The 7883-nt window shown below is 40.9% G+C and overlaps 1 long non-coding RNA gene across 2 annotated transcripts in view; it reads left to right on the plus strand.

The window, feature by feature from the left end:
- LOC144223139 (uncharacterized) overlaps window positions 1–7196 on the plus strand; it is a 63827-nt gene extending 56631 nt beyond the window's left edge. For both annotated transcript variants that reach the window (XR_013332587.1, XR_013332588.1), the window contains one exon: window positions 6769–7196. This is a non-coding gene — a long non-coding RNA (uncharacterized LOC144223139). The remainder of the gene's footprint in view (window positions 1–6768) is intronic.
- Window positions 7197–7883: the final 687 nt, after the last annotated feature.

Here is a 7883-nt window from a genome sequence, read left to right on the forward strand (position 1 = left end):
TTAATTAAATTAAATAAATTAAATTAAATATAAATAATAAATAATAAAAAAAGAGACTACTGCAGAGGAAAAAGCCTTGGGCTAATAGCTAGGAGTACTGAGGTCTTCTAATTCCATTGTGAATTCCCTCTGAAGAATAAAGAAATAAATACCCTCCTGCCTTCAGTTTCTTCATCTGTAATTTCTGAGATGCCTTTGTCTCTATCATTCTGAATTCATGTGTCATTACATCAAGAGCTAACAATGTCAAGCTTCCCACTGCTGTGCTCATCCCCCTTTTTTAAATCTCTGCCTCACCAAAAATGGCCTTTTACTCTCTAAGTGCTAAATATTATTAATCAAGGAAATGACTCCTGACACTTGATAGGCATCAGAATCCATATATCAGGAAGTGCTAAAAAGAGGAAGAATAAATTTGCTCCTAAGTATCACCTTGCCAACAACTTCAGCAGTAAGGCCCAATAGGAGAGTAAGTCTGATTTTGATATTGCCAACGAGGAACTGGCGCCATTGGAGCCAACTTCAGTCTTCATGTGGTCCCAAAAGGCTTACCTTAGAAGAAGTTGCCTGCTTCTCTAACAGAGTTCACACGCCTTATTTTGATATGCAATGGGCCCCTATTATTACCCTACTCTCTTAGCCAAATATTTTTCTTCTTTTCCTCTATGGTGCATGCCCTTGGCTACTCCCAGGCCAATCATACCATAGTTCCACCTGTACTTGACCTACCCCATATCAGTATTTCCTCTTCATGAACTTTTCTCACCTCTGTGAAGTTGCATCTGATACATCCTTTGGGACATCCTTGTATGAAAACACATACAAAGGGACTCAGATCAACTTCATAATTTAAAAACATGTTCCACCAAAACTTTGACCAATTACTGTATTTTATTCTCCAACTTATGAAATTCAGCAAAAAGTATGAATCTCCTCACATATCTTCACAATAAAATCGTTCTTTTTTTCTGCTTCCTATCTTTTCCCTTTGATCAATTCTGGGCCCAGTCCCCCAAAACCCTGAAATCTAATAAGGGACTGATGAGCACCTGGAAATAGGTGCTTTTTAAAAGCTCTCCCAGTGATCCTAAAGATGAAGGCAATGTGAGGAAATAGTAATCTTGAACATATATGAGGACCTAGAAAGAAACTAAAATAACCCCAAAAGCAAAAAATAAATTTCAAACTGTTTAGTCATGCTGTACCTTCTCATGGAAGGTGATCTTTTCTCATTTAGAGTTTATTTCACTTTTAATTTGGCACATTATATAAGGTTACTTCCCAACTTCCCACAGCAAATTTAAAACCATAAATGAAAAGTATGTGTAAGATTTTACTAAAAACAGATATGACCACTGCACAAAAAAGTGATAATTGATGACTCCCTCCAAATGAGATGTGAAGCAGAAATAAGAGTAGTAGAAAGGAGACGTTTTGTCTCCCTATAGGTGCTATCCCTTTCCTGGTCCTGCCAACAAGGGAGACTTTTAGGGTTTGTTTGGGATTTTTTTTTCAATTTTTTAGTCCAGATGTCTAGATAGATAATAAGCATTTTGTCTCTCTCATTCAATTTCCTTCCTCTGTGAAGATTTAGATTCAGAAAAAGGAAAGTGATAGATCTTACTTAGGCCACAAACCTAAATTTCTTGCTCCAAAGATCTCTATCAGACCTAGCCATACAGCTGTTAAAACCCAGAACTCTGATGGCCACTATTCTTTTTCTGTGCACTTAATAACTTTAATCTCCACATTGGCAAAGGAAGGGGTTCCTAGAGATAATTTGCTGGTGTAAATTTCTGGTATTATACTATCTAATGCCATTTAAATCTCTACAGTTGCATTCTCTAAATATGGCTTCCATAAATCCTCTATTATTTATAAAGCATATCACTTCTCACATTAAAAAGTGGAGACCACCGTCTTTATCATTTAACGTGTGATGGCATTGGGAATTGGTTTAGCTAACAGAATGTGGCAGAAGTGTTCTGGAATGCTTGATCTCAGGGGGCTTAAGAGGACTGGAAGCTTTAGTTTCTCCACTTTTGGAGTTCACCCGCCATGCTATTAGGAAGTACAAAAAGAGAGGTACCTGGGCAGCTCAGTTGGTTAAACATCCTACTCTTGATTCTGGCTCAGGTCATAATCACATCAGGCTCCATGCTAGAGCCTGCTTAAGATTCACTCTCTCTTTCTGGGGCACCTATGTGGCTTAGTCAGTTAAGCATCTGACTTCAGCTCAGGTCATGATCTTATGGTTTGTGGGTTCAAGCCCTGTGTCAGCTCTGTGCTGACGGCTCAGAGCCTGGAGCCTACTTCACATTCTGTGTCTCCCTCTCTTTCTGCCTCTCCCCTGCTCACATTCTGTCTCTCTCTGTCTCTCAAAAATGAATAACTGTTAAAAAAATTAATAAAATATTTTTAAAAAGATTATCTCTCTCTTTCCCTGTCTGCTCCTACCCTGCTAGTTCTCTCTCTCTCTCTCTCTCTGTCTCTCTCTGTCTCTGTCTCTTTTAAAAAACAGAGAGACGGGGACAGGGGGAGGGAGGGCCCTGGAGGATGATGTGCCATCTTTGATGTCCCAGCCACAGCCAAGCTCTCAGCTAAAAGCAAGAGCATGAACGATCCCAGTCATCATTACGTGACATAAAATAATTGCCCAGTTGAGTGCTTCCTGAATTCCTGATATACAGAATTGAGAGAAATAATAACCTGTGGTCTTAAGCTACTAAGTTTGGGGTCATTCATTATGCAGCAGTGGATAACTACAATACTTTCCCACTCTTCCAACTAAAACCTCACAGGGTACAACAGGTTAGGTATTGCTTGGGGCAGGAAAAACAGAACCTGTCTGTGTTACAGCAGTGTGTACTGATACTAATAACAATGATCTTATACCATTGTGATGACTTAAATGGTGCTTAAGGAAATAAGAATATCTCTCTAAGTTTGCATGATATATTTTAGAAGTAATCCCACTTAAACTCGTTACATTTCTGAAGATTAATACAGCAACTTTAAGGATGAGGATCAGGAATCTAGAAGCTTTGCTTATGTGAGAAGCTTCATTCTTGAGGAAGTTAGACAAACTATTTGTGGTTAGACACAAGAATTTTCTTGCCTTGAGATCAAAAGAACCCCGAAAAACTGAGATGAGTGTAGGGCATACAGACAGATGTGAAAGACATCTCAAGAGTAAGGGCTGGAAGGTGGGATGTTGATCCCTTGAAAAACTCCCCTAATAGCCTACTGTGTGTCCTGACATTGTCATTGAACAGTACTTTTAGAATAGTGTATCTGACAGAGGAGGTTTGGATCTTAGCCACAGCACCACCATTTATTTCCTGTAGGCTTTGGCTGAATTATTTAACCTCTCCTGAACGCTAGTTAAAGAACAAGTCTGAATCCCACTGATTCTCCTTGTAGACAGACTCTACAGATTTCTGTCTGAGTGAAGAACATCACATCTCCCTTATGGAACTGGAAAGGCTGAGTCAGTGTGACTTTCTGAGAGCCAGGGGTTCATTCATGTGGGGCTGACTGACTTTTCCTGGTAAATCAGTTTCCTAGCCTGCTGTAACAAAGTGCCACACACTTTGTGTTTTAAAGAATAGAAATTTGTTTTCTCACAATTCTGGGGGCCAGAAGTCTGAGATTAAGATGTCATAGAGTTGGTTCCTTCTAGGGGCTATGAGGGAGACTCTGTTTCATGCCACTCCCCTACCTTCTGGAGGTTTTCTGGCAATCTTTGGTATTCCTTGGCTTGTTTTCACATCACTTTAACCTCTGCCTTCATCTTTACATGATGTTCTTTCTGTGTACAAGTTTCTATGTCTAAATTCCTCCTTTTTATAAGGACCTCAGTCACATTGACTTAGGGCTTACCCTAAAAATCTCATTTTAACTTGGCTACTTCTGTGAAGACCTTATCTCCGAATAAGGTCACATTCTGAGATGCCTAGAGTCAAGACTTCAACATATCTTTCTGGGAGTACACAATTCAAGCTTAAATACCTGGGAGATGCTGCAGAACCTCAGAGCCTGAGCAGTGCTCTGCTTGAACATCCTTGGAAATGACAAAACCCATAGATGCCTGTTCTGATGTCTCCCAGAGATTGACTCAGGCTCCTTATTCCATCTTAGCCTGCAACTTCCAGAGAAAATATTGTAGTAGTTATCTTGACAGCCCTAGCCAGCCTAAACTCCTGCTGTGCCTCACTTCACCTGATGTCCCAAATCTACCAGCACCTCTGCAACTCATCCTCATCCTGTCACTCACTCAACAGGCATCTCCTGGATGCTGACTCCCTGGACTCACTGCCAAATCCTAGCCCTCTTCACTATTTTTTTTTAACTTAAAGTAGTCATTTTTTAAAGTTGTTCTTTCCAAAGTGGGAAGTGACACCATATATGAATGACAAGTGTCTCTATCCCTTGCTTAGGAACTTCAAAGGAAAAAACCCAATCCCTATAAAGCAGGCTAGAATAGCCACTTAACGATTCAGTGACTGTCCTAGTGCACATGCCTCCCTTCTAGTTAATTCTTTTAGGCTAACAACGGCTTTGGGCACCATAAATTATATACCTGTTTTGACTAAAAGGAGTTGCGTGACGGGTGGTAGGGCTTATCAAAATCGAGTCAACATTACAGGTGCTGTCAGCATGATAGACAGAAAGGCAAGGTATAATCCCAATGACTCCCCGATGAAACATATACAGAGGCTTAACCTAATCCCTGAAGGAATGACAGGGAAAATAAGGTGAAAGACCAATTAGCCTCTTTCCATATAATCCTAAACTTATTGGTTGGCTATTTTCATTTCTTCCACTCCCTGACTCACCAAGTAGGAGGCAGGAGGTGACAAAAGCCAATTCTTTCTCAGCAGAGTCATCTGATATTTTTTGGTGGAAGATCAACCTGCCTTTTACTGGACTAAAAACATGTGTCATATTTACCCACAGCCTTTTTCTTTTAGAGAGTTGTAAAAGGCAGCACATTTGTCTTTTTTTTTTTTTATAAATGGAGGTAAGTAGGCACTTGGGAGAAGCAGGGTTTTTCTCAATTGCCATCCATCAGTTACTGAGTTCCCCCTTTGTGTTCACTCCTTGTTAGTCATTGTAGATGATACAAGGAAAAGAGAAACAATATTCCATGGCCTATTAGAAATCAGACTCTAGTATAGGGAAGAAAATAAAACTCTACTGTAGGAAGAGAAAGTCTTAATGATTCTGCTATTTTTCATATGTGATGAAATTGCTACTTTCTTTTTATCAGGACAACTACTATATTTTGGGGTTTTATCCAGCTGTGGGGATGCGTATGCACTGGGAATTCATTTCATGGACTCATTCATTTAGCATCCTTTGTAACCAATGGCATCTAGTTGAAAGGATACTAATCAGCGTCCACTGTAGCAACTGTGATAATACTTAGGCGCTGAAGTCAGGAATGAATAAGTGCATGGCTTGAACTACACTGTTATGCTTCAGTGAGACTGTGTGTCCATGATGGGGAGTTGACTACAGGTCAATGTCACTAAAGCTGGGAAGACTTCATGAGTTGGGTGAGGGAGTTAAAAATGTTTCCTTCACATGAAGGTGATGATCTTTACAGTGCTCCAATGTACTGCTCTGGCCCTAGCAGCTACTCTTCCTAACTGAATTCTCCATATAACCTGTCCTGAAGGAGCTAATAAAACCACCAATAGTGTTTCATTTCTGGGACAGAGGTCCATCAACTGTCACCAAAGGTCTTCAGCCTCCTAGTGTTATACCCAGATCGCAGTATCCTCACCGACCAGAGACCACCAGGGAGACCGAGTCACGCATGCAAAGGCAAAGGGCTTTATTACGGGCTTAAGCTCGGGCTCACAGACTTCACCAGCATATGGGTCCGTGCTGAGAGCCTCGAACAAGGGCAGAGTAGGGTTTTTATGGGGTTTGAGACGGGGGAGTTACAGAAGTTGTGACATGGGAACAGTGATCCAATCATAATAATTCAACATCATTGACAGCGGGTTTGACCATACACACTGTCTAGAGTATTCGTTACTTTTGGCGGGATCCAATTACAACATTCAGAGTACCTTTAAATTCAACCAATCACAGAGCGAGCCTAGGGTCGTGTTCGGCGACTAACAGGTTAACTTTAACATTAGGTAACAGGGTCCTATCTATAGTTTCTATCTCCAGGCCTCTCCTTTAGTAATGTGGAGGGTGGTCGCTGGACTTTCCTGATTGGGTGTTGCAAGGGTGGTTTCTCCTGCCTTGGGCAATGTGTAACTGCCTGATAGTTTCGGGAAAGCTGAAACTCAGGCCTTCTAGTTCAGAGGGGAAACTTAAAGCCGGTCATGGAGTCAGTTTGGTTTAGACGTTTAGACTTGCGGCCTTACACTAGCAACCCAAGTAACCTCCTTAGAAATGGACCCAGTGCATTTAGGAGGAGAAACCCAGGCTAATCATTCTGGCTATTGTTTACTTTCTTCTTCTATCTTTGCCCACATATGCCATTTTTCCCCCTAATCAACTTCAATTACATTTAGTTTAACAAAGATTGATAATAATTATCATTGCTGTAAAGAAAAACAATAATCTTTCCTCTCCCCACAGTGTTTTCATTTTTTCCTAAACCATTTTCACATACATTAATTAATTCAATCTTTATCATCTGCTGTATGCCCAACAAAGTATAAGGCGTTGTGAAGAATGCAAGAGGCAAAGCTTTACACACCCCCTGAGTTGCTAATGTGCTCTCTCCCATTGTTTTCACAGGCCACTATGACCAAAAGTATCAGTCCTGAAGCCATCAGATATGGCTACCAGACTGAAGGCCTGGCTCCATTCTGGGAGGAAAAAATGGAAATCTGTCACCCTGGCACCCTGACTCCCCTGCCTTCACTCCAGCACAGTCCATGATCTGCCTGGCTTCCCAGGCTACTCCAGGCGCCTCTGCATATGGAGCTGCTATATCTCCTCTCTAGATAGTCTCGGTATTTTTGTTTCTAATTTTAACCTCATTCAGATTCTCTACCTGCGCTTCCCCATAATGTCTCCTGGTTCTTTCATGTTGCATTTGGCTCTCGGCTGGGTTTGCAACTCCTCCCAATTTAGCAACATCTGAAAATTTAATTAGCAAGTGGTTGTCTCCTTCTTCCATATAATTAATGAAGATGTTAAAATAAAACTGGATTAAGAACTTATTATGCTATAATTTGCAAATCATTGCCAAAGTTACCAGTTAAGCTCTAACAAGGCAGGAGGGAGCAACTTGAGAGGGGTGAGTGTGTCTAAACCATCACGATCCTTCACTCTAAGCCAAAGGCAGTATGGCACAAGAGCAAGAGTTCAGGCTGGGAGTCAGGAGCCAGGGTGTTCACTGGGAGTCTGTCACCAGGAGAAACTGCTCTGTGATGATCCACCTCTACACTCCAAGGTACAGACTGAAGGAACCAAAATACTTTAGGCTCAAGAAACTGAGGAGTTGGGTAGACTCTCAGGTGAGGAAGCAACATAAGCAGCAATCCATTCAAAAGGGAGGGAAAAGAATGGAGAGGGGAAACATGTATTTCTTTTGAATATTGTAATATTAATAAGAATAAGCCATTCTTAAAGAGTGAACAAAATAGTATTAGGTCAAATCATAAAATCGCAGGGTGTACTTACTCCTAAAAATCTATTCTTGGCTAGTGAAGACCTTCAGCTCAAGACAAAAATGGTTAGAATAAGGAAGGGGAGTTTCCACCATTTAAAAACAATTGGCAATGAGGAAGATACTGCCCCTAGTTTTATCTCAGACCATTCATAACAAAGCCCATCTTTGCTTTTACCTTATGCTGGTCTTAGAATTGTTCTTACTCCCCTCATTCCTTCTGACCTGGTGTCTCTCA

This window comes from Crocuta crocuta, unplaced genomic scaffold (assembly GCF_008692635.1).
Source record: "Crocuta crocuta isolate KB4526 unplaced genomic scaffold, BGI_CrCroc_1.0 scaffold231, whole genome shotgun sequence".
Classification (NCBI taxonomy): Eukaryota; Metazoa; Chordata; class Mammalia; order Carnivora; family Hyaenidae; genus Crocuta; species Crocuta crocuta.